A 25,408-nucleotide genomic window follows, 5' to 3' on the forward strand; every position below is an offset into this window, starting at 1 on the left:
CATATTTGTGGAGAACACGACTAATAGTTGTCCTGTGGACAGATTCTCCCACCCTAGCTGTGGATCTCTGCAGCTCCTCGAAAGTTACCATGGACCTCTTGGCTGCTTCTCTGATGAATGCTCTCCTTGCCCGGCCTGTCAGTTTAGGTGGACCGCCATGTCTTGGTAGGTTTGCAGTTGTGCCATACTCTTATTTTCAGATGATGGATTGAACAGTGCTCCGTGAGATGTTCAAAACTTGGGATATTTTTTTTATAACCTAACCCCGCTTTTAACTTCTCCACAATTTTATCCCTGACCTGTCTGGTGTGTCCCTTGACCTTTTATGATGCTGTTTGCTCACTAAGGTTCTCTAACAAGCCTCTGAGGGCTTCACAGAGCAGTTGTATTTATACTGAGATTAAATTACACACAGGTGGACTATATTTACTAATTAGCTGACTTCTGAAGGCAATTGGTTTCACTAGATGTTAGTTAGGGGTATTAGAGTAAAGGGGGCTGAATACTAATGCACGTCACACTTTTCAGATATTATTTGTCAAAAAAATTTGAAAGCCATTTATCATTTTGCTTCCACTTCACAATTATGTGCCAATTTGTGTTGATCTATCACATAAAATCCCAATAAAATACATTTACGTTTTTTGGTTGTAATATGACAAAATGTGGAAAATTTCAAGCGGTATGAATACTTTTTCAAGGCATTGTAGATCTTTAATTCTCTTTCTCTTGGTTGTCCACACGTGTCTATGTCTAAGTTTACCATTTAGATTATATTTAGTTCTGTGAAGAGTTTGTCACCATACGCACCCAAATGTACAAAATTACCTGAGGGCTGAATGGAAAGTGCACAGCACATGCGTGGGCTTGCCCCACAAGTAGCTCTGTAGCCTCATCAGGGTTTGGGGCTTTATTGGGGCAAGTGAGTATAATTCTGTCAACCGGGTAGGGTGAGGGAAGGTTTTCTGTCACTTAACATTGTGTTTTCAGCAAACGTTCCAGATTGGATATACACAGAAAATGTGACAGAGATTTGAATGCGTCCCTACTCTAGCTAAAGCAGAAAAAAAAAGCTAGAATAAAACAAAATTTTTGAAAAATAACACTGTTAAAAACATGACGTTTTTGACCTACCCCATCATTTCCCTTTCTGAAAGGATGAGTGGTGTTTCAAAAGAGCGAGACACATGGGTCAATTGTTCTTTGCTTGGATAAATCAGATTGTATTGTAACATCCATGGGCAAATTTTACTAGCACATTTTCTTAAAAAAATTGAAATGTACACTGTAAGGCCAAAAGTGGATACCTCACCATTACATCTATATGAATGTGTCAGCCATCCAATTTGAAAACCATGGTAGAGGGCAGTTACATGCCTACTCTTTGCTCATCTAATAGCCTCCACTCTTCTGGGAAGGCTTTCCACAAGGTTTTGGAGTGTGTCTGTGGAAATTTGTACCCATTCAGTGGAAAAAAACATTTGTGAGGTCAAGTGCTGCTGTTGACCAAGAAGACGTAGCTCCCAATCAGTGTTTCAATTGATCTCAAAGGTGATCAGTAGGGTAGAGGTCAGGGCTCTGTGCAGGTCACTAGAGTTCTTCCTCACCAAACTCATCAAGCCATGTCTTTATGGAGCTGGCTTTGCACACAGGGATACAGTCATGCTGGAACACCTATTTGAATTTCCTGGACATCCTATTTAAAAAACATGGTAAAGGGCAGCAAAAGCCCTACCCTTTGCCGATCTAACAGCCTCCACCCTTCTGGAAAGGCTATCCACAAACTTTTGGAGTGTGTCTTTTTGAATTTGTACCCCATCAGCGAAAGGGACATTTGTGAGGTCAAGTGCTGATGTTGATCAAGAAGACCTGGTTCCCAATCGTGTTTCAATTGATCTCAAAGGTGATCAGTAGGGTTGAGGTCAGGGTTCTGTGCAGTTCACTAGAGTTCCTCCACACCAAACTCATCAAACCATGTATTTATAGAGCTGGCTTTGTACACAGGGATACTGTCATGCTGGAACAGAAAAATACCTTCCCCAAACTACCGCAATTGATTAAAATGTCTTGGCATGCTGGTGCATTAACAGTACCCTTCACCAGAAACACCTGAACTCAATAATTTACAGCAGTGTCTACATACATTTGGCCATCTAGTAATGTGATGACAATAGGGCCATAAACTTTTAGAGTCCGAGGATGTAGCCAGCGCTCCACAAACGGAATAATTTTTTTGTCATCTGCACACAGGAAAAAGTCATGGTTTTCAGTGATATTTATTTTCTATATATGGTTGTTCTTCGTAATTCATCTCATTATTTGATGAAAATGATGAGACTTTGGTGACCGCTCTCTCTATGTGGATTCATTAGCCTGCAGGAAGGTGACCCTAAGGGCAGAAGGGCCAAAGTTCCCACTATATTTCCTATGTTTATTTGTAAGATTTTGTTTAGTTTTTTTTTTAATTGAAATTTGACTGTTTGCTTGCCGAAATACCTTCTACATAATCTAGAATGTAAAAAAAAAAAAGTAGAAGAAAAACCTTAACTGGATGACATTTAATTTGCTCTGTGCACTATATATCATAAACAAAGTCCATTGTAACATGGGAGAAGAGGCGTGAGTCACATGCTTTCCATACCCATGCTTCCCATACTCAGTATTAAGTATTTCTTTTCATTCCCAAAAAATGTATTGAGTGGCTAGGGGTCAGAGAGAATTTAATTATGTGCTGAGTGTTTATTCATTCTAATTTATTTTTATGAAACTTGCCTGAACATACATTTGTGTATACCAAATGCACCGATCTCTGGAGGAGGCAGACACAGATAACCACAGGTGAAACACAGCTTCATAGCAGGTCGTACACACAGAACATCCGTTAATCAGCAGAGCCTCACTGAAGCCTTGCACCAAGTTTAATAATTGAGCTATAGTAACTATCCTGCCCTGGAAAGAGCAAGAAATGGCTGGACAGCCGCACTCCATTAAGACATCTTTATTGAAGCCAGGTAAAATCCAAATAGTCGCAAACGATCACATCAATCCCAGAGGAACAGGACAAGACAAGGCGTACATGTTTCACACCACAAATGGGTGCTTAGAACTATCCTGCCCCTAGTGGACAAAAGAGAAAGGGCACCAGGCAGCCAATACATTTCTTAAAGGGACCCCACTAAAAATAAAATAATCACTTATGAATCCCTGCTCTAACAACAGGCATCCAATCTTCACCCATTACGGCAGGCAGCCTTGACTTTTGTTGGGAAAAAAAACAATTCCCTCTGGGTGATTAATGTGCGTTAAATTTTAAGAAACTTTGCTGCAGATTCCTACCTTTTGTTATTCTGAAGAAATAGCTGTTTGTTTTGTCTGTGTCAATGTGCATAGGAGTGTGAGTGAATGTGAATAGGAGTGACTTTATAATTATCAATCAGCTGCTGCACTAAAGAGGAAAATGGCAGGGTATCATGTACATGTGCAGAGCCTGATATGATTAGGAAGTCCTCCCTTACATCTGGTAGAGAACCTGGTAGAGTGAACAGGAGGCACAGGAGTGCAGAGTGGCACGAGCAACTGTAAGTCTTGCTCGTAGCAGAGCAGGTGTCCATGGCAGGCAGGAGAAGTCTTCAGTGGTCTTCAGCGAAGCTTTCGAGAGGGCAGACAGCTGGTAGGAAGCAGACTGGTACTGGCAACAGCGGGCGGGTGAGTCATATGCTGGTAGCAGACTGTAGATCAGCAGGCACAGCAGGATGGTAAGCAGGTACCAGAAGAGTAGCAGAGCCCGGGAGAAGGCCGGGTCATACACAGGCAGAGCAGATCAAATGCAGAGACACAGGCAGGAGCGTGATCAGGGTACAAGTCAGGTCAAGAACCGATCAGTGGAACTGAAGCAAATGGAGCAGGATGAATGGTGATTAAAAAGAGCAGGACACATGGGTCAATTGTTCTTTGCTTGGATAAATTAGATTGTATTGTAACATTCATGGGGCAAATTTTACTAGCACATTTTGTTGAAAAATTTGAAATTTACATTATATGGGCAAAAGTGGATACCTGACCATAACACCTATACGAATGTGTCAGCCATCCAATTTGAAAACCATGGTAGAGGGCAGTTGCATCCCTACTCTTTGCTCATCTAACAGCCTCCACTCTTATGGGAAGGCTTTTTTTTTTTTTGGGGGGAACAGTGGTGAAGTGAGTAGCACTCTCGCCTTGCAGTAAAAAGGGTCGCTGGTTCGAAATCCCAACCACTGACATTACCTGGCTGGAGTTTGCATGTTCTCCCTGTGCCTGTGTGGGTTTCCTCCGGGTACTCCAGTTTTCTCCCATACTCCAAAGACATGCTGGTAGGTTAATTGGCTTCTGTCCAAAGTTGGTCCTAGTATATGAATGTGAGTTGGGGACCTTGGATTGTGGGCTCCTTGAGGGTAGGGACCGTTGTGAGTGTGCAATGTATGTGTGGAGTGCTGCGTAAATTGACGGCGCTATATGGGTACCTTAAATAAATAATATATAATAGAGGAGCAACTTAATGAGACACAATGTACAGGGATAGGGAAAATTGTAAACACTCACTCAGGTTGAACTGGATGGACTGGTGTCTTTATTCAACCTTACTAACTATGTAACTATGTAGATTTTGGAGTGTGTCTATGGACATTTGTACCCATTCAGTGAAAAGAATATTTGTGAGGTCAAGTGCTGATGTTGACCAAGAAGACCTAGCTCCCAATTAGTGTGTCAATTGATCTCAAAGGTAATCAGTAGGGTAGAGGTCAGGGCTCTGTGCAGGTCACTAGAGTTCTTCCTCACCAAACTCATCAAGCCATGTCTTTATGGAGCCGGCTTTGCGCACGGGCATACAGTCATGCTGGAACACCTATTTGAACTTCTGGACATCCCATTCAAAAACCATGGCAGAGGGAAGCAAAATCCCTACTCTTTGCTGATCTAACAGCCTCCACCCTTCTGGGAAGGCAGAGCAAATGGAGCAGGCAGATGGTCGGGGACAGGCCGAGCTCAATGTAGACAGATTTCAGGCAGTAGTCAGGCAATCCAGGTCAGCAACTGGAGTCAGGATACAAAATCACAGGGTCTCAGGATACACAAAAGGCTGAAGACAAACCATCACTGATCCTGAGCATTGGCACAGTTTAAATAGCAACGTCTGTCACGAGTGTGCGTGAGCACGCCGATGTGCACGTGTATACGGACGGGTACATGCACCAATGTGCACAAGAGCATATGCCCAATTACTATGTCCATGAGAAGGAACATGGATTAGTCTGTGAAGAATCACAGAAGTCTGTCCAGAGGAGCCATCTTGTCTACTGACATGCCCTTCCTGACACAAGGTCTGCATCCCTTTGGACGCCATTTCCCTTTGGGAGTATCTCACTAAAAATTAATTTTCAGTTGCAGAGGATGCCCAAAATTTGACTTAGGGCAGCCTTCAGGGAAAATCAGTAAGCCGATCACATAAGCAGGAAATTACATTTCTGGAGGTGTTCCATACACCATCTGTGTATAGAACGCCTCCAGGACGCCATATTGCATTTTACAGAAAAAGGCAGAGCTGCAGATTGAAAAGGAAAGGTAATTTTTAATAACATTCCATTACAATATTCTTTCCCACAAAAGTGGAGTTATCCTTTAAGTGCTAGAAATAACAGAGAACACTTTGTATTTAAATAACTCTGAACTTGATTTATCTTACGATTAATTAAACTGGGGGGAGGGGGTGGGAACACTACGGAAAAAATATTTTCCTGTTGTGAACCAAAACAGCTAATTAATATAGAAGGAAAAAAAAGTTTACAAACAATCTGATAAACATAATTAGTTGCAATATAGAAAACAAACTCTTTAAATTCTTTTCCTCACTTCTGTAAAATAAGTTTTTTGCCACCGCGGTCCCATGAATCAGAGTAACAGATTAGCGCCGATGATGGGTGGTGATTATGTGTATTTTGGCAAATGTTATTGCTGATAGAATTATTCATAAGCTCCATTTTGTATGTTTATCCGATATTCTTTTTATGCGCTAATAAAAGAATTTCAAATCAACAGTCCTATAATACATTAACTTGCATCATCTCATTAAAATTTTAATATGCTGTTAAAAAAAAAATAGATATTGTACCCAAAAAAATATATATCCAAACAAACAACAATGCGCTAAATAATACAATATTTCTCTGGCATGCAAAGTTGCTCCTAAGAAAATATGAAACCTTAACTTTCTTTTTCTCATTTTCATATAATACAAGAAAATGGGTTTAAAAAAAAACAAAAACAAAATCACATTATGTACATTAGACAGAGGAATTGTAATAGAGACTGTCTAAATTGTGCAGCTCCAAATGTAAATGATTACAGCTTAACTTATCCTTCCTCCAACATCGAATTGATAACAGCTATTATTTATTAAACCTGCAAAGCTTATGACTTCCAGAAACCTTTGCAGATGGTTTGGCTATAATAAACTTGGGGGTGGGGGGGGGGTTCCTTCCTCATGAACCCGCAGAGTTTTCTCAAGAAATAAATCCTATAACACAAATTTTGCTTGCAGCAGAGATACACACTTTAGACTGTGTATGGAGCAGGGATGGGCTTTATGTTTGGGTCGAACATTGCCGCGAACAATTTGGGGTGTTCGTGGCAAATTCGAAAGCCGCGGAACACCCTTTAAAAGTCTATGGGAGAAATCAAAAGTGCTAATTTTAAAGGTTAATATGCAAGTTATTGTCATAAAAAGTGTTTGGGGACCCGGTTCCTGCCCCAGGGGACATGTATCAATGCAAAAAAAAGTTTTAAAAACTTTTTTTTGGGAGCAGTGATTTTAATAATGTTTAAAGTGAAACAATAAAAGTGTAATATTCCTTTAAATTTCGTACCTGAGGGGTGTCTATATTATGCCTGTAAAGTGGCGCATGTTTCCCGTGTTTAGAACAGTCTGACAGCAAAATGACATTTCTAAAGGATTAAAAGTAATTTAAAACTACTCGCGGCTATAATGAATTGTCAGTCCGACAATACACATAACAGTTAATTGATAAAAACAGCATGGGATAACCCCACAGGGGAACCCCGAACCAAAATTTACAAAAAAAAAAATGGTGTGAGGTCGCCCCAAAAATCCATACCAGACCCTTATCCGAGCACGCAATCTGGCAGGCCGAAGGAAAAGAGGGGGGGAGAGAGAGCGGCCCCCCTCCTGAACCATACCAGGCCACATGCCCTCAACATTGGAAGGGTGCTTTGGGGTAGCCCCCCCAAAGCACCTTGTCCCCATGTTGATGGGGAGAAGGGCCTCATCCCCACAACCCTTGCCCGGTGGTTGTGGGGGTCTGCGGGAGGGGGGCTTATCAGAATCTGGAATATTACACTTTTATTCTTTCATTTTAAGCATTATTAAAATCACTGCTCCCGAAAAAACTGACGTTTTTAAAACTTTTTTTTGGATTGATACATGTCCCCTGGGGCAGGACCCGGGTCCCCAAACACTTTTTAAGACAATACCATGCATATAAGCCTTTAAAATGAGCACTTTTAATTTTTCATGTTCGTGTCCCATAGACTTTAACGGTGTTTGTGTAAACAAAATTTTTGCCTGTTCGCATGTTCTGGTGCGATCCGAACGGGGGCTGTTCGGCCCAGCTTAAATGTTAAAGAATTTGTAAACCCAACATTTCATATTCCTGATATATGCCTGCTGTACCATGTACCTGTATGAAAAAGTCTCCTGTTCTCTTTGCATTACTTCCATTGTGTGAAATACCTGGTGTTCCTGCTAGCCCCCCTTTCCTATTAAAAACTGATCACACTAGGCATGAGAGGACAGCATGGTCAGTTCTCTAGCTGTGCTGAAAACTCAGCCTGCTCTCCTCCGATGATCAGTCTTGTCCTGACATGCCCCCCCCCCCCACAGCCATTCACTGGCAAGACCAGTGTGCTGCTGTTTCTCCCCTCCTAGCTCTCTGATCCCCTTATGCAGCTGATGACAGAGGGTATGTGATCACTTATATAAAAGAGAAAACGGTATTTATAATGTTTTTTTTTTTTTTTATATGTATACATAAATGTTTTGCCTTACATTTCTATTAAAACACTGAATGAGTTGTTTACAAGGTGAGGGTTTACATATACTTTAAAGTGATTGTAAAGTCTCTTTTTTTTTGATTGCTTAAAAATAACAAACATGTTATACTTACCTGCTCTGTGCAGTTTGTTTTGCACAGAGCAGCCCAGATCCTTCTCTTCTCGGGTCCCTCTTCGGCTCTCCTGGTCCCTCCCTCCTTCTCAGCACCCCCACAGCAAACAGCTTGCTATGGGGGCACCGGAGCCGAGTCACAGCTCTGTGTGTCCATTCAGACACGGAGCCCTGAACCGGCCCTGCCCCCTCTCTCCCCTGATTGGTTAGCTGACTGTGATTGACAGCAGCGGGAGCCAATGGCACTGCTGCTGTGTCTCAGCAAATCTAGAGGAGAGTCCTGGTTGACCGAGGAACTCGTGGACATCTCTGGAGAGAGATGGGGCTCAGGTGAGTATTAGGGGGTGCTGGGGCAGCTGCTGCACACATAAGGTTTTTTATCTGACTGCATAGAATCCATTAGGATAAAAAAACCTTCTGCCTTTACAACCTCTTTAAATTTGCCCTTTACTAAAATAAATACATAATTAAATAAATATAAATAAATAAATAAATGCACATATCATTGCAGGAAAATATGTGCATGCATTATTATTATTATTTTTTTTTTTTTTTAAATAAGCCTGCAAAGCATTGCAATGGTGATCAGTGGCTTGTGGGTGCACTACCAGGCTCCTACAGACTGCCTCTGCTGCCTTCAGTTTGGAGTTACAGTCTGGTGTAGGGTGTGTGTTGGGGGGGTGGGGGGGGGTTCCATTTGCACCTTGTTACCCTAAATACAGGTGTAACATGGTCCAAAAGGTGGACTTTGTGACCACAATGCCTTTTGTTGCCAGCGGTTTAGACATTAATGGCTGTGTGTTGAGTTATTTTGAGGAGACAGCAAATTTACACTGTTATACAAGCTGTATATATGTATATATATGGATAGATATAGATAGATATATATAGATATATAAATACCAATATAAAGCACTTAGCCCACACATTGTCATTGTTAAATAACTATATCACCCAACCCATGCACCTCCATGGTACTTAACAGGCTAATAAATATCCCACAAGTAACAATCAGTACAACATCCTCAACAAAAAGAAATAGAAGGGCACATCACATCTATCCAACTAGACCATTGTAGCAAACTTATGTAAAGTATTAAATATCAGTGTATTTGCCAAAACGATGTACTAAATAAAACTAATCATTATGGCTTTAGATATAGATTAATAGGGTCAGTATGTGTGGAAACTTGACAATAACTCTATAAATATTTTCTATATCAAAATATTTTTAAGGGCATACACTATAACTATTTTACATTCCTAAATATACTCTGTATATATATTTTTTTATAAATATATATTTAGGTGTGCAAAATAGTTATAGCATTACATTGCTACACAAACTGAAGTTATTGAACTTTATAGTCACAACTATAAATGATACAGTATATTTGGTGAGAAGTCAACAAGACTTACAAAGAGAAAAATTATATTAAAAAACCTCTAATGGGACCTTAAGGGCAACCAAAGTAAAGTTAAAAATACAGCTTTATTAAATAATGATATATAAAATGCAAATGTTAAAAACAGTTTATAACATCAAAAAAAGTCTCCATTGCCTTTACATATTATATCAATGGTGTTCCTAAATCTGACCCAGATTGCTCAATCACATTAGTCCTAATTGACAGGTTGGGGGTTATTTACGAAAGGCAACTCCACTTTGCACTCCAAGTGCACTGTAAGTGCCCTTGAAAGTGCCATTGGAAGTGCAGTTGCTCTAAATCTAAGGGGTAGATCTGAAATGAGGGGAAGCTCTGCTGATTTTATCATCCAATCATGTGCAAGCTAAAATTCTGTTTTTTTATTTTCCTGGCCCCCCCGGATCTACAGCGACTGCACTTCCAAGTGCACTTTCAAGAAAATGTTTGCCCAGGGTCCAATCAATATTAACCACTTGCGGACCGTCTAACGCAGATATACTGCGGCAGAATGGCACGGGCAGGCAAAATCACGTACCTGGTACGTGATCTGCCTCCCGTGGGTGCCCGAGGCGGTCGGCTTCATTAGGGGAGCAATCCAGGCTTAGGGGGAGACCACTCATTTGTGGCCACTCCCTCGTGATTGCTCCCAACGAATGAGAATCTTTCTCTGCTGCTGTATAGTAAACAGCGGCAGAGGAAGTGATGTCATCGCTCCTTGGCTCTGTATTTTCCGTTCCGGCGCAGAGGAGAGGAGACATCTGAGTAAGTGCACCAATACAACACACACAGTAAAACACACTAGGCACACTTTACACCCCCCATAACCCCCCAGATCACCTCCCCGTCACACTGACACCAAGCTGTTTTTTTTTCTGATTACTACATTGGTGTCAGCTTGTGACAGTTAGAAGTGGTAGGGCAGTTAGTGTTAGCCCCCTTTAGGTCTAGGGTACCCCCCTAACCCCCCTAATAAAGTTTTAACCCTGTGATCACCCCCCGTCGCCAGTGTCACTAAGCGATCATTTTTCTGATTGCTGTATTAGTGTCACTGGTGACGCTAGTTAGGGAGGTAAATATATAGGTTCGCCGTCAGCGTTTTATAGCGTCAGGGACCCCCATATACTACATAATAAAGGTTTTAACCCCTTGATTGCCCCCTAGTTAACCCTTTCACCAGTGATCATCGTATAACTGTTGCGGGTGACGCTGGTTAGTTCGTTTATTTTTTATAGTGTCAGGGCACCTGCCGTTTATTACCTAATAAAGGTTTAGCCCCCTGATCGCCCGGCGGTGATATAACTTAGGTTTTAGGATCAGATAGGGTCTGCGTCAGGTTAGTGCCAGTACCGCTAACACCCATGCACGCAGTATACACTTCCCTTAGTGGTATAGTATCTGAACAGATCAATATCTAATCAGATCTATACTGGCGTCCCCAGCAGTTTAGGGTTCCCAAAAATGCAGTGTTAGCGGGAGCCCAGATACCTGCTAGCACCTGCGTTTTGCCCCTCTGCCCGGCCCAGCCCAGCCCACCCAAGTGCAGTATCGATCGATCACTGTCACTTACAAAACACTAAACGCATAACTGCAGCGTTCGCAGAGTCAGGCCTGATACCTGCGATCGCTAACAGTTTTTTGGTAGCATTTTGGTGAACTGGCAAGCACTAGCCCCAGGCAGGGTCAGGTTAGCGCCAGTACCGCTAACACCCACGCACACACGCACCGTACACCTCCCTTAGTGGTATAGTATCTGAACGGATCAATATCTGATCTGATCAGATTTATACTAGCATCCCCAGCAGTTTAGGGTTCCCAAAAACGCATGTGTTAGCGGGTTCAGACCAGATACCTGCTAGCACCTGCGTTTTGCCCCTCCGCCCGGCCCAGCCCAACCAAGTGCAGTATCGATCGATCACTGTCACTTACAAAACACTAAACACATAACTGCAGCATTCGCAGAGTCAGGCCTGATCCCTGCGATCGCTAACAGTTTTTTTGGTAGCGTTTTGGTGAACTGGCAAGCACCAGCGGCCTAGTACACCCCGGTCGTAGTCAAACCAGCACTGCAGTAACACTTGGTGACGTGGCGAGTCCCATAAGTGCAGTTCAACCTGGTGAGGTGGCAAGCACAAGTAGTGTCCCACTGCCACCAAGAAGAAGACAAACACAGGCCCGTTGTGCCCATAATGCCCTTCCTGCTGCATTCGCCAATCCTAATTGGGAACCCACCACTTCTGTAGCGCCCGTACTTCCCCCATTCACATCCCCAACCAAATGCAGTTGTGTCCTCCCGAGTACCCCTACCCAACGAATCCCCCCAAAAATATGTTGTGTCTGCAGCAAGCGTGGATATAGGCGTGACACCCGCTATTATTGTCCCTCCTGTCCTGACAATCCTGGTCTTTGCATTGGTGAATGTTTTGAACGCTACCATTCACTAGTTGAGTATTAGCGTAGGGTACAGCATTGCACAGACTAGGCACACTTTCACAGGGTCTCCCAAGATGCCATCGCATTTTGAGAGACCCGAACCTGGAACCGGTTACAGTTATAAAAGTTACAGTTACAAAAAAAGTGTAAAAAAAAAAAAACACAAAAAAATATATAAAAAAAAAAAAATTGTTGTCGTTTTATTGTTCTCTCTTTCTATTCTCTCTCTATTGTTCTGCTCTTTTTTACTGTATTCTATTCTGCAATGTTTTATTGTTATTATGTTTTATCATGTTTACTTTTCAGGTATGCAATTTTTTTATACTTTACCGTGTTTTATTGTTAACCATTTTTTTGTTTTCAGGTATGCCATTAAGCTGCAGAGCGGATTTATTTATCTTGACAGCAACAGCGTTTGCTCCCACGATATATAAAGCAGTGACTCCAGCGGAGGTGATATATGCCAAAGCATGGGAGCAGCAGGGGCGGAGGAGCGATTTGCTCCTAACTTTTGGGGCAGATGCCCCCATGCTTCGGCATATATAAATGATGCATGTATGCCCATCATTAGAAGTGGGTGGATGAAGGGAGGTATTCTAATGGTGGGCATACCCACCAATCAATCTCTTTTTTTCATTCAGCCCACAGGCTGCATAAAAAAAAAAAAGATTACAATATATGCCCAACAAGGACCAGCATCGTACTGATATGTTGCTGGACTTTGAGTGGTTATACCAGAATGATGCCTGCAGGTTTAGGTATCATCTTGGTATCATTCTTTTTAGCCAGCGGTCGGCTTTCATGTAAAAGCAATCCTAGCGGCTAATTAGCCTCGAGACTGCTTTTACAAGCAGTGGGAGGGAATTGCCCCCCCCCCACCATCTTCCATGTTTTTCTCTGGCTCTCCTGTCCCAACAGGGAACCTGAGAATGCAGCCGGTGATTCAGCCAGCTGACCATAGAGCTGATCAGAGACCAGAATGGCTCCAATCATCTCTATGGCCTAAGAAACTGGAAGCTACGAGCATTTTATGACTTAGATTTCGCCGGATGTAAACAGCGCCATTGGGAAATTGGGAAAGCATTTTATCAAACCGATCTTGGTGTGGTCAGATGCTTTGAGGGCAGAGCAGAGATCTAGGGTCTTAGGCTTTTAAAAGCTTTTAAAAATGTATGTAGTTTGTCGCCACTGCACGTTTGTGCGCAATTGTAAAGCATGTCATGTTTGGTATCCATGTACTCGGCCTAAGATCATCTATTTTATTTCATCAAACATTTGGCCAATATAGTGTGTTTTAGTGCATTAAAATTTAAAAAAGTTTTTCCCCAAAAAATGTGTTTGAAAAATCGCTGTGCAAATACTGTGTGGAAAAAAAATGAAACACCCACCATTTTAATATGTAGGGCCTTTGTTTTAAAAAAATATATAATGTTTGGGGGTTCAAAGTAATTTTCATGCAAAAACAAAATATTTTTTCATGTAAACAAATAGTGTCAGAAAGGGCTTTGTCTTCAAGTGGTTAGAAGAGTGCGTGATGTGTGACATAAGCTTTTAAATGTTGTGCATAAAATGCCAGGACAGTTCAACCCCCCCCCAAATTACCCCATTTTGGAAAGTAGACACCCCAAGCTATTTGCTGAGAGGCATGTCGAGTTCATGGTATATTTTATATTGTGACACAAGTTGCGGGAAAAAGACACATTTTTTTTTTTTTGCACAAAGTTGTCACTAAATGATATATTGCTCAAACATGCCATGGAAATATGTGAAATTACACCAAAATACATTCTGTTGCTTCTCCTGAGTACGGGGATACCACATGTGTGAGACTTTTTGGGAGCCTAGCCGCATACAGGACCCCAAAAACCAAGCACCGCCTTCAGGGTTTCTAAGGGTGTAAATTTTTGATTTCACTCCTCACTGCCTATCACAGTTTCAGAGGCCATGCAATGCCCAGATGGCACAACCCCCCCCCCAAATGACCCCATTTTGGAAAGTAGACACCCCAAGCTATTTGCTGAGAGGTATGGTGATATGGTGAGTATTTCGCAGACCTCGCTTTTTGTCACAAACTTTTGAAAATTGAAAAAAGAAAAAAAATACATTTTTCTTTTCATTCTTCATTTTCAAAAACAAATGAGAGCTGCAAAATACTCACCATGCCTCTCAGCAAATAGCTTGGGGTGTCTACTTTCCAAAATGGGGTCATTTGGGGGGGGGGGGGTTTGTGCCATCTTGGCATTGTATGGCCTTGGAAACTGTGATAGGTAGTGAGGAGTGAAATCAAAAATTTACGCCCTTAGAAATCCTGAAGGTGGTGCTTGGTTTTCGGGGTCCCGTATGCGGCTAGGCTCCCAAAAAGTACCACACATGTAGTATCCTCATACTCAGGAGAAGCAGCTAAGTGTATTTTGGGGTGCAATTCCACATATGCCCATGGCCTGCGTGAGCATGATCATTTAGTGACAACTTTTTGTACATTTTTTTTGTCATTATTCAATCACTTGGGACAAAGAAAATTAATATTCAATGGGCTCAACATGCCTCTCAGCAATTTCCTTGGGGTGTCTACTTTCGAAAATGGGGTCATTTGGGTGGAGGGTTGTACTGCCCTGCCATTTTAGCACCTCAAGAAATGAGATAGGCAGTCATAAACTAAAAGCTGTGTAAATTCCAGAAAATGTACCCTAGTTTGTAGACGCTATAACTTTTGCGCAAACCAATAAATATACGCTTATTGACATTTTTTTACCAAAGACATGTGGCTGAATACATTTTGGACTAAATGTATGACTAAAATTGAGTTTATTGTATTTTTTTATAACAAAAAGTAGAAAATATTCTTTTTCTTTTTAATTTTTTTGGTCTTTTTCCGTTAATAGCGCAAAAAATAAAAACCGCAGAGGTGATCAAATACCATCAAAAGAAAACTCTATTTGTGGGAAGAAAAGGACGCAAATTTTGTTTGGGTACAGCATTACAATTAGCAGTTAAATCGACACAGTGCCAAATTGTAAAAAGTGCTCTGGTCAGGAAGGGGGTAAATCCTTCCGGGGCTGAAGTGGTTAAAGACGGCCCTGAGTGCACTTGTAGTTCAAAGTGGATTTGCCTTTAGTAAATAACCCCCATTATCCGAAATCGAGCCTTCCTTAGCTGCAGCAGAAGAAAAAGAAGGATCTGGAGTGGCCATCACAATCCCCTGACCCTAACATCATTAAGCCAAAAGACACCCAAAGAATTAGCAAGAATCTGGAGGCCTTTTGCCAAGAAGGCAAGGGGCATCTTAACCAGATGAGAAAATAATGAACATCATCCTCAACTATCACAAAATACTGCAGACCACCATTGATGCTAAAGGAAGCAATACATCATATTAAGAACAATGGGTATGAAAACTTTTGAACAAGGCCATTTTAATATTTTCTTTCATTGCTATGATTTTTTTAACTTGTTCCCACCCAGCCGTCAATCTGCTATAGACACTCCTCCTTCCGGACGTCCTCCCGGTCACGCCGTTCGCACGGGGCCCCCCGGGGGTGAACAGCACGGTGGTCATTGGTGAGCCGTGTCCCTCTGACACAGCGCATCACTGATCAGAGTAAAGAGCCAATGAAATGGCTCTTTACCATATGATCAGCTGTGTCCAATCACAGCTAATCCCAAGTAAATAAATTCTGGTTATCAGATTTCCTTTCCTGAGCACTGTCAGTGTGTGAGGAAAGGAAAGCTGATAACAGACTTTCATGTGACAGGGGACATTTACACTAATTTTTGGTTGAGCCCCATCAGTGCCAATCAGTGTCCATCAGTGCAGCATATCAGTGCATCATATTAGTGCCCATCAGTGCCGCCTATCAGTGTCCATCAGTGCAGCATATAAGTGCCATCTATCAATGCCCATCAGTGCCGCCTTATCAGTGTCAGCAAAGGGCTTTCAGGTAAAAAGTATCCAGAAGGCTCTAAATCCACCTGTTCACTTTTACGGGACTCTCAAGATGTGCTCACCCACCCCCGCACTCCTGGACTCTCCTGCTCCTCCTGGAAACCTAGAATCATTGTACCATTGGGAGCAGGAGGTGTGTCACGAACGTATGTCCCGTTCCAGAAGGCGTACGCCTAGGCGCATGCGCGAGTCACGGACCGCTCGTACGAACGTACGCATGCGCGTTCGTTAAGACGCGCTTTGGCGCCCAATAGCCTTTAAAAGATGCTCAGTGGCGCTGCCTCCTTGCGGTTTGATCTGCTTCTGTTCCCTGTGTCCCTGATTATACCAGTACTCTGTTCCTGTATTCTGACCCGGCTTCCTGACCCTGCTTATGTCTCCAATCCTGACCTCGGCTAGTTGACCCAGCTCTGTTACCTGCCTGATTGCCTGTTGCCAAGACCCAGCCTGGACTTTGACTACTCTCTGCTTGCCGTTTCTGCTGTATTCCTTGATGTGTATGACCCGGCTCGTCTGACTCCGCTTCTGTCTGCAAACCTGCATCTGCTGACCTGCATCCGCTACTCTGCAAACCTGCACCTGCTGACCTGCATCTGCTGATCTGCAAACCTGCCCCTGCTGACCTGCATTTGCTGCTCTGCAAACCTGTACCGGCTGACCTGCATCTACGACCACTCCAGACTGTAAGGACTCAGGCACCTTTACCCCGCTGTGCTCTTACCGCCACTGTTCCCACTCCAGTGGTCTCCGAGCCAGGGTGGTACGGGAGGTCTACCTCCACACGTCAGGCTCACATCCCAGGTACGTTACAGTATCAAACCGCCATGTCTGAGCCTGCAGGAGGGACCTCGCCTATGGACTTTGTCTGTCAAACTCTCACAGCCCTCACTCAGGTCATGGAGACCCTGCAAAGCAGTCTCGTCCGAATGGAGGAGCGGACACAAGAATTGACCATCTTGGCAGACCCATCTCCCGAGCCTAAGGTGCCTGTTCCTGAGAAATTCTCTGGAAATCGTAACCAATTCCGGGCGTTTCGCAATGCATGCGAACTGTATTTTTCATTGCTGCCACGGACTTTTTCATCCGAAACTACCAAAGTAGGTTTTGTTATTACCCTGCTGCAAGGGGAACCCCAGGCCTGGGCCCACCACCTACTCGAAGTCCGCCATATGGATTTGAACTCTTTATCATCCTTCCTTAATGCCTTGGCCCGACTTTATGACGACCCCCAGCGGACCTCCACCGCCGAGGCTGCCCTCCACGCGCTCCAGCAAGGCCGCCGCGCGGCAGAGGACTATGTAACCGATTTCAGACGCTGGAGCGCGGACACCCAGTGGAATGAGGCGGCTCTCCGACACCAGTTTCGTCTCGGTCTTTCTGAGAGTTTAAAGGACGAGTTGGCACGGGTTGACGTCCCTGATACTCTAGAGACTTTAATTACGCTATCCATCCAGATAGACCGACGACTTCGGGAACGCAGAGCAGAGAGGTCTTCTCAGCAGTTCCGCCCAGCTCGGATGCTACCCCGGATGCCAACTTCCGTACACTCCATCAAATCAAAGCAGCCTGAATTGATGAAACATTCCCTGTCCGCCCAAGAACGACTTCGTCGCCAGCAGAACTTTCTATGCCTATACTGTGGAGAGGCTGGTCACTACATCTCCTCTTGTCCTGCTAAGATGCGCAAGTTCCTGGCTTCCTCTTCGTCTAATCATGCACCTTCTACTACCAGCACCACTCACCTGGCCATACCAATCTCATTTCAACTGCCGGATAGAACCATACCAGTGACGGCAATAATAGACTCAGGGGCATGCAGCTGTTTTATCGATTTAGACTTTGCAGCCCAACAGCGCATTCCCCTTCAGCCCAAGGCCCAGGGACTTTCCATCCTCTTGGCAGACGGGTCCCGCATTAGATCTGGAGTAGTGACCCAGGAGACCCCTCCTTTGCCTGTAATCACCTTTGTGGATCATAAGGAACTTCTGAGCCTGAATGCTATTTCCTCTCCTCTGTTTCCAGTCATCCTTGGCTTACCTTGGCTGCAGGCACACAATCCCCAGATCGATTGGGGAACCGGAAGTGTTAGATTCCAGTCACCTTACTGTCTACACCATTGCGTGCCATCATGCCCCAGTACCTCTGGTCCATTGTTATGCCTGGAACCAGATCCTGAAACTTGCTCTGCTGTGCCCAAACATTACCATGAGTTCTTGGACGTTTTCAGTAAACGTGGGGCCGAAGTTCTTCCACCTCATCGTCCATACGACTGTCCAATCGAGCTTCTTCCCGGTGCTGAGATCCCTTTTGGACGTATCTTTCCCTTATCTGAACGGGAACTAGGGGTACTGAAGGAATACGTTGATGAGAATCTTAAGAGGGGCTTCATCCGCCCTTCCACCTCTCCAGCAGGAGCAGGAATCTTTTTTGTGGAAAAGAAGGACCACTCTCTCCGACCTTGTGTGGACTACCGGGAACTGAATAAGATTATGGTTAAAAACCGTTACCCTTTACCCCTGGTACCTGAACTCTTTCAAAGACTTAGAACCGCTTCTGTATTTACCAAGTTAGACCTGCGGGGGGCTTACAACTTGGTACGCATCCGTGCAGGGGATGAGTGGAAGACTGCCTTTCGTACTAGGTTTGGCCATTACGAATATCTAGTAATGCCTTTTGGGTTATGTAACGCCCCAGCCACATTTCAGCACCTGATTAATGATGTTTTTAGAGACTGTCTGGACATTTATGTAGTTGTCTATCTAGACGATATTTTGATTTTTTCTTCTTCCCTCGAGCAGCATCGAGTTCATGTCAGGAGTGTACTCTGTCGCCTTCGTCAACACGGACTATACGCAAAACCAGAAAAATGCGTGTTCGAGCGACAGAGTATCCAGTTCCTTGGTCTCGTGATATCAACAGAGGGATTCAAGATGGATCCTCAAAAAGTTGCAGCCGTTTTGGATTGGCCTGCACCTTCAGACAAGAAAGGGGTGCAGCGGTTTGTTGGTTTCGCAAACTTTTATCGGAGATTCATCAAGGGCTTCTCTGCTATCATCTCCCCAATCACGCAGCTGACCAAGCAGAATGCCCGGTTCCAGTGGACCCCCGAGGCACAGACCGCCTTCACAGACTTAAAAAGACTTTTCACATCAGCTCCTATTCTGAGTCATCCTGACCCTGCGCTCCCTTACCTACTTGAAGTAGATGCCTCCGAGACAGCGGTTGGAGCTGTCATCTCCCAACGCCAGGGTCTCAAGGGCTTGATGCACCCCATAGCTTTCTTCTCTCGGAAACTTACCCCATCTGAAAAGAACTATGACGTTGGGGACAGGGAACTACTGGCCATTAAATCAGCTCTTGAGGAGTGGAGGTATTTGTTGGAAGGAGCAGCGCACCCCATACTCATTTATACAGATCATAAGAATTTAGAGTATCTGAGAGCTGCCAAACGTCTGAGACCCCGCCAGGCACGATGGGCATTGTTTTTCTCTAGGTTCTCATTTCATATAACTTACCGGCCTGGCTCCAAGAACACCAAACCGGACGCTCTCTCTCGCATGTTTGATGATCCGAAGGAAGTACCAGCTCCAGACACCATTCTATCGGAAGGTAACTTTCTTCTTCTGCAAACTGATCTCATGTCCAGCTTGAAGCAAGCCTCTACAAGTGTGTCTGGCCCTCCCGGAGTTACTCTACTACTCAAGGATGGTCTCCTGTGGAGGAACAGCAAGATCTTTGTGCCTGAAGAGGTCCGAGTCGCAGTGCTGAAGTTGTGTCATGATCATCCTCTGGCAGGCCATTTCGGAATGCATAAGACCCTGGAGCTAGTCCAACGTACGTTTTGGTGGCCGGATCTTGAGAAGAACTGCAGGGAATATATAAGCTCTTGTGCCACCTGTACCCGTAGCAAGACCACTAGAAGCAAGGCCTGGGGTCTACTCAGACCTTTACCAGTTCCCGACCGTCCTTGGAAAATGATTGCCATGGATTTCGTAGTGGAACTGCCTCCGTCAGAGGGTTATTCAGCGATCTTCGTCGTGGTTGACCGTTTATCCAAGATGGCCCACTTTGTTCCATTAAAAGGCACACCCTCCGCCATGGAAACTGCCCAAGTCTTCATTAGAGAGGTAGTGAGGCTACACGGGGTTCCTGCGGACATTGTTTCGGACAGAGGGGTGCAGTTCACCTCTCGTTTCTGGAGGGCTTTGTGCAGGGCTTTGAAGATTGAACTGTCTATGTCTTCGTCCTATCACCCTCAGACGAATGGGCAAACTGAGAGGACAAACCAAATGCTCGAGCAATATCTCCGATGCTTTACCTCCTTTGTTCAGGACGACTGGGTGTCATTACTACCTCTGGCAGAATTTGCCTTTAATAATGCCAGTCATTCAGCTACAGGTCAGTCGCCATTCTTTGCCAATTACGGGTACCATCCAACCTTCCTACCTGATCTCATCCCGGATTCAACAGTACCGGCAGTCCAGAGTACTGTCGATTTCCTGACCCGTAATAGCAAGATATTACAGGAAGCCATGACCAGGGCACAGGCAACCAATAAGAAGATGTTTGACAGGAAGAGGAGGGGGGAGTTATGTCTGCAACAGGGCGATCAAGTATGGTTATCCACCACTAATCTTAAAATGGCTTGCCCTGCAAGGAAATTGGCACCCAAATTCATTGGTCCTTTTCCAGTAAAACGGAAATTAAATGATGTTTCCTATGAACTTGTCTTACCGGAGTCTTTGAAAATCCATCCGGTATTTCATGTCTCATTATTGAAACCCACAGTGCCGGACCCCTTTCCTGACAGAGGATCAAGACCACCCGAACCTGTGATCATTAACGGAGATGAGGAGTTTGAAGTAGAGGCCGTGTTAGACTGCCGAAGAAGAAGGAATCAGCTACAGTTCCTGATCAAATGGAAAGGTTACGGCCTGGAAGAAAATTCCTGGGAACCCCAGCGAAACATTCACGCTCAAGAATTGATCCAGGCCTTTTTCCGTAATCATCCCCAGAAAAGAGTTCTCTTGGGCACCCGGAGGTTGCCCTTAAGGGGGGGGCACTGTCACGAACGTATGTCCCGTTCCAGAAGGCGTACGCCTAGGCGCATGCGCGAGTCACGGACCGCTCGTACGAACGTACGCATGCGCGTTCGTTAAGACGCGCTTTGGCGCCCAATAGCCTTTAAAAGATGCTCAGTGGCGCTGCCTCCTTGCGGTTTGATCTGCTTCTGTTCCCTGTGTCCCTGATTATACCAGTACTCTGTTCCTGTATTCTGACCCGGCTTCCTGACCCTGCTTATGTCTCCAATCCTGACCTCGGCTAGTTGACCCAGCTCTGTTACCTGCCTGATTGCCTGTTGCCAAGACCCAGCCTGGACTTTGACTACTCTCTGCTTGCCGTTTCTGCTGTATTCCTTGATGTGTATGACCCGGCTCGTCTGACTCCGCTTCTGTCTGCAAACCTGCATCTGCTGACCTGCATCCGCTACTCTGCAAACCTGCACCTGCTGACCTGCATCTGCTGATCTGCAAACCTGCCCCTGCTGACCTGCATTTGCTGCTCTGCAAACCTGTACCGGCTGACCTGCATCTACGACCACTCCAGACTGTAAGGACTCAGGCACCTTTACCCCGCTGTGCTCTTACCGCCACTGTTCCCACTCCAGTGGTCTCCGAGCCAGGGTGGTACGGGAGGTCTACCTCCACACGTCAGGCTCACATCCCAGGTACGTTACAAGGTGATTGGTGATTCCTCAATCCCCCCTTCGGCTAATAAATCCTGAAACATTGGGGTTGATTTACTAAAACTGGAGAGTGCAAAATCTGGTGCAGCTCTGCATAGAAACCAACCAGCTTCCAGTTTTTTTTTTGTCAAAGCTTTATTGAACAAGCTGAAGTTAGAAGCTCATTGGCTACCATGCACAGCTGCACCAGATTTTGTACTCTCCAGTTTTTGTAAATCAACCCCATTGTGTATTTCATCACTTCCAGTTTCACCGCTGTCATAATCTGTGCTTGATTAGCTGCAAGGGAGAGCAAAGGAGACATTGGGGGTCTAAAAGATTAGAATCGATTAGATTAGATTAGATTAGAACAATAGAATAGATTACTTTACCAACCGTTTCGTGTCTGCTACCCCTCTCTGTCAATCCCTCCACTGGCTTCCACTCACCCAACAAATTAAATTCAAAATTCTAACAACTACTTATAAAGCCATCCACAACTCTGCCCCAACTACATCACTGACCTAGTCTCAAAATACCAACCTACTCTTTCCCTTCGTTCCTACCAAGACCTCCTACTCTATAGTTCCATGTCAACTCCTCCCATACTCGCCTCCAGGACTTTTCCCGAGCCTCTCCCATCATCTGAAACTCCCTACCCCAATCTGTCTGGCTATCTTCTACTCTGCTCACTTTTAGGTGATCCCTGAAAACCCTTCTCTTCAGAGAAGCCTTTCTAGCCCCCACCTAACAACTGTACATTTATTTTCTACATCAGCCCATCCCCCACAGTTATTATCTTTCGTATCACTTGACACTCCCTCCTAGATTGTAAGCTCTAATGAGCAGGGCTCTCTGATTCCTCCTGTATTGAATTGTATTGCAATTGTACTGTCCTTATGTTGTAAAGCACTGCACAAACTGTTGGCACTATATAAATCCTGTATAATAATAATACTAATAGTAATAATTACCAAGGCTATTGTATCTCTTTCAGACTCTACCAATAGTCATTCCAGGGTCTTTTTTTAAATCAGTACGCAGTGTCTTCATCAGATTTATCTGGGCAAAAAAGCATCCATGACTATCCTACCACTACTTGGCTATGCCCAAAACCCAGGAAGGTATGGCTTTTCCTGACCCGATCTGGTACTACCAGGCAGTGCACCTTGCTAAGGTACTAGCTTGGTGTAGAGATGGGGGACATAAAGCCTGGGTAGCGATTGAACAATCTTGCACTGAGATCCCACTTCAATGTGTGCCATGGTTAAGGTCAAGATCACTTGGAACCCTACGACATCATCCCCTTATAGAGGCAACTTTGAGAGCAGTGCAACAAAGCCATCTTTTTTCCAAGACAGATGGGGAAATTACTCAGCTTTACCCAGTATTGGGAAATCCAGCATTCCCCCCAGGCCATACAGATAGCCATTTTAAACAAACTTTGAAACAAGGTAAATTTCGTCTAGGCGATTACCTTGAAGAATCTAGGCTGAAGACTAGAGCGGATATACAGTTGCTGTTTAATCCACCACTGGATCTGTGGCGGATGCAGCAACTTACTCATTTTCTTATCTCTCTTCTTCGTGGGGAGAGGTCAGACCGTGCAAACACACCTTTGGAAAATCTATGTTTGATAGAAGCACCCTCTGCCCATGGGTATATAAATTGCTAACACATCCGCCTGATGGCTCTATCCTGGGATTCCTCCAGAAATGGGAAAGAGACTTGGATATTACACTTTCCAAAGAGCAGCGGAGTTATATTCTATACTTTGCCCATTACTCCTCAATGGCTAGTACATGGTGGTATAAAGTCCCATCACTGCTGCCAGAAAATCTATCTGGAAAGGATGAATAGAATGAATTTCTGGTAGAATGAATTTCTGGTGTTGTGGAGAGGCAGAGGGTAATATGCTCCATATTTTCTGGTCTTGTCAGAAACTGGAGGAATTCTGGCTTAAAGTGCGAGATATCATAGGACAGCTAACTGATCTGGGATCCGATCCTGCCAGATATCTTCTTCATCTCTCAGACCTTTCAAAGTGTAAATATAGAAACTCAATGATCATTCATCTTTTGAATGCAGCAAAGGCATGTGTTCCAGCCCTATGGAAGCAGGAATCACCTCCCTCGATCTCGCTGTGGCTCAAAAAAATAGCTGACATACATGCTATGGAAAAAGGTATCGCAATTATGCAAGGTAAAGAGGAGAAATTTTAAAAAATGGACACAATGGTCCCACTTTGTCTGCTCTAGGGAATATGGCTGTGCATAGTGGAAGGGGAATAGAGCGTTCTTTTTTTTTCAAGACTTTGTATATCTACTAAAAATATCTACTAAAAATAGAGCTGAATTGCGCTATGATATATTTTGTGGTACGCACGCAACTGAATTATGTTTGTATAAAAATTGTTTAAAATAAAATATAGAATATACAAAAAAATAAAGAAATATTTTTTAAAAAAATTAAAAGCACCCCTGTCACCCCCATACATATCCCAATGCAAGTGCTTAGCACATGTGAGGTATTATGAATTTTGGAATGAGAACCTGTAAGCGCTTTACAAGCCTTGCCTATGGAGAATTTTGGGGACCATAGTCTTTTTGCAATTTCACAGGCCCATGCATTTTTAAGGCTTCATGTGTTTGATAACTATTTATTTGAGGCAACCCCATATTTTATATTTTACAGAAAAATTGGGTATAATATTGTGTTTGCGGGCACTACAATTTATTTCATGTATTATTTCCTGAAAATATGCATTTGATAAAAAGCTGCGCAAATATGGTGCAACATAAAAAACTGCATGTGTGAAACATTAAAAAAATTGCCCTTGTAGACAAGGGGTTAAATGGAATCACATTAAATATAAAAGAAATGTGTTTGGTCTGATTATTCATTGTTTTCTTAAAAAAAAAAAAAAAAGAAAAACCGGTCCACGTTGTATAAATTTCACCAGGTGTATAATAAACTTATGAGTAGGGATGAGCCGAACACCCCCCGGTTCGGTTCGCACCAGAACCCGCGAACGGACCGAAAGTTCGCACGAACGTTAGAACCCCATTGACGTCTATGGGACTCGAACGTTCGAAATCAAAAGTGCTCATTTTAAAGGCTAATTTGCATGGTATTGTCCTAAAAAGGGTTTGGGGACCCGGGTCCTACCCCAGGGGACATGTATCAATGCAAAAAAAACTTTTAAAAACGGCCGTTTTTTCGGGAGCAGTGATTTTAATGATGCTTAAAGTAAAAAAAAAAAAGTGAAATATTCCTTTAAATATCGTACCTGGGGGGTGTCTATAGTATGCCTGTAAAGTGACGCGTGTTTCCCATGTTTAGAACAGTCCCTGCACCAAATGTCATTTTTAAAGGAAAAAATCTCATTTAAAACTGCTTGCGGGTTTAATGTCATGTCGGGTCATGGCAATATGGATGAAAATCAGTGAGACAAACGGCATGGGTACCCCCCAGTCCATTACCAGTCCCTTTGGGTCTTGTATGGATATTAAGGGGAACCCCGCACCCAAATTAAAATAAGGAAAGGTGTGGGGCCACCAGGCCCTATATACTCTGAACAGCAGTATACAGGCGGTGCAAACAAGACAGGGACTGTAGGTTTGTTGTTAAGTAGAATCTGTTTGTAATTTTGAACATTTTTAACG

Source organism: Aquarana catesbeiana, linkage group LG05 (assembly GCF_042186555.1).
Source record: "Aquarana catesbeiana isolate 2022-GZ linkage group LG05, ASM4218655v1, whole genome shotgun sequence".
In the NCBI taxonomy this organism is placed as follows: domain Eukaryota; kingdom Metazoa; phylum Chordata; class Amphibia; order Anura; family Ranidae; genus Aquarana; species Aquarana catesbeiana.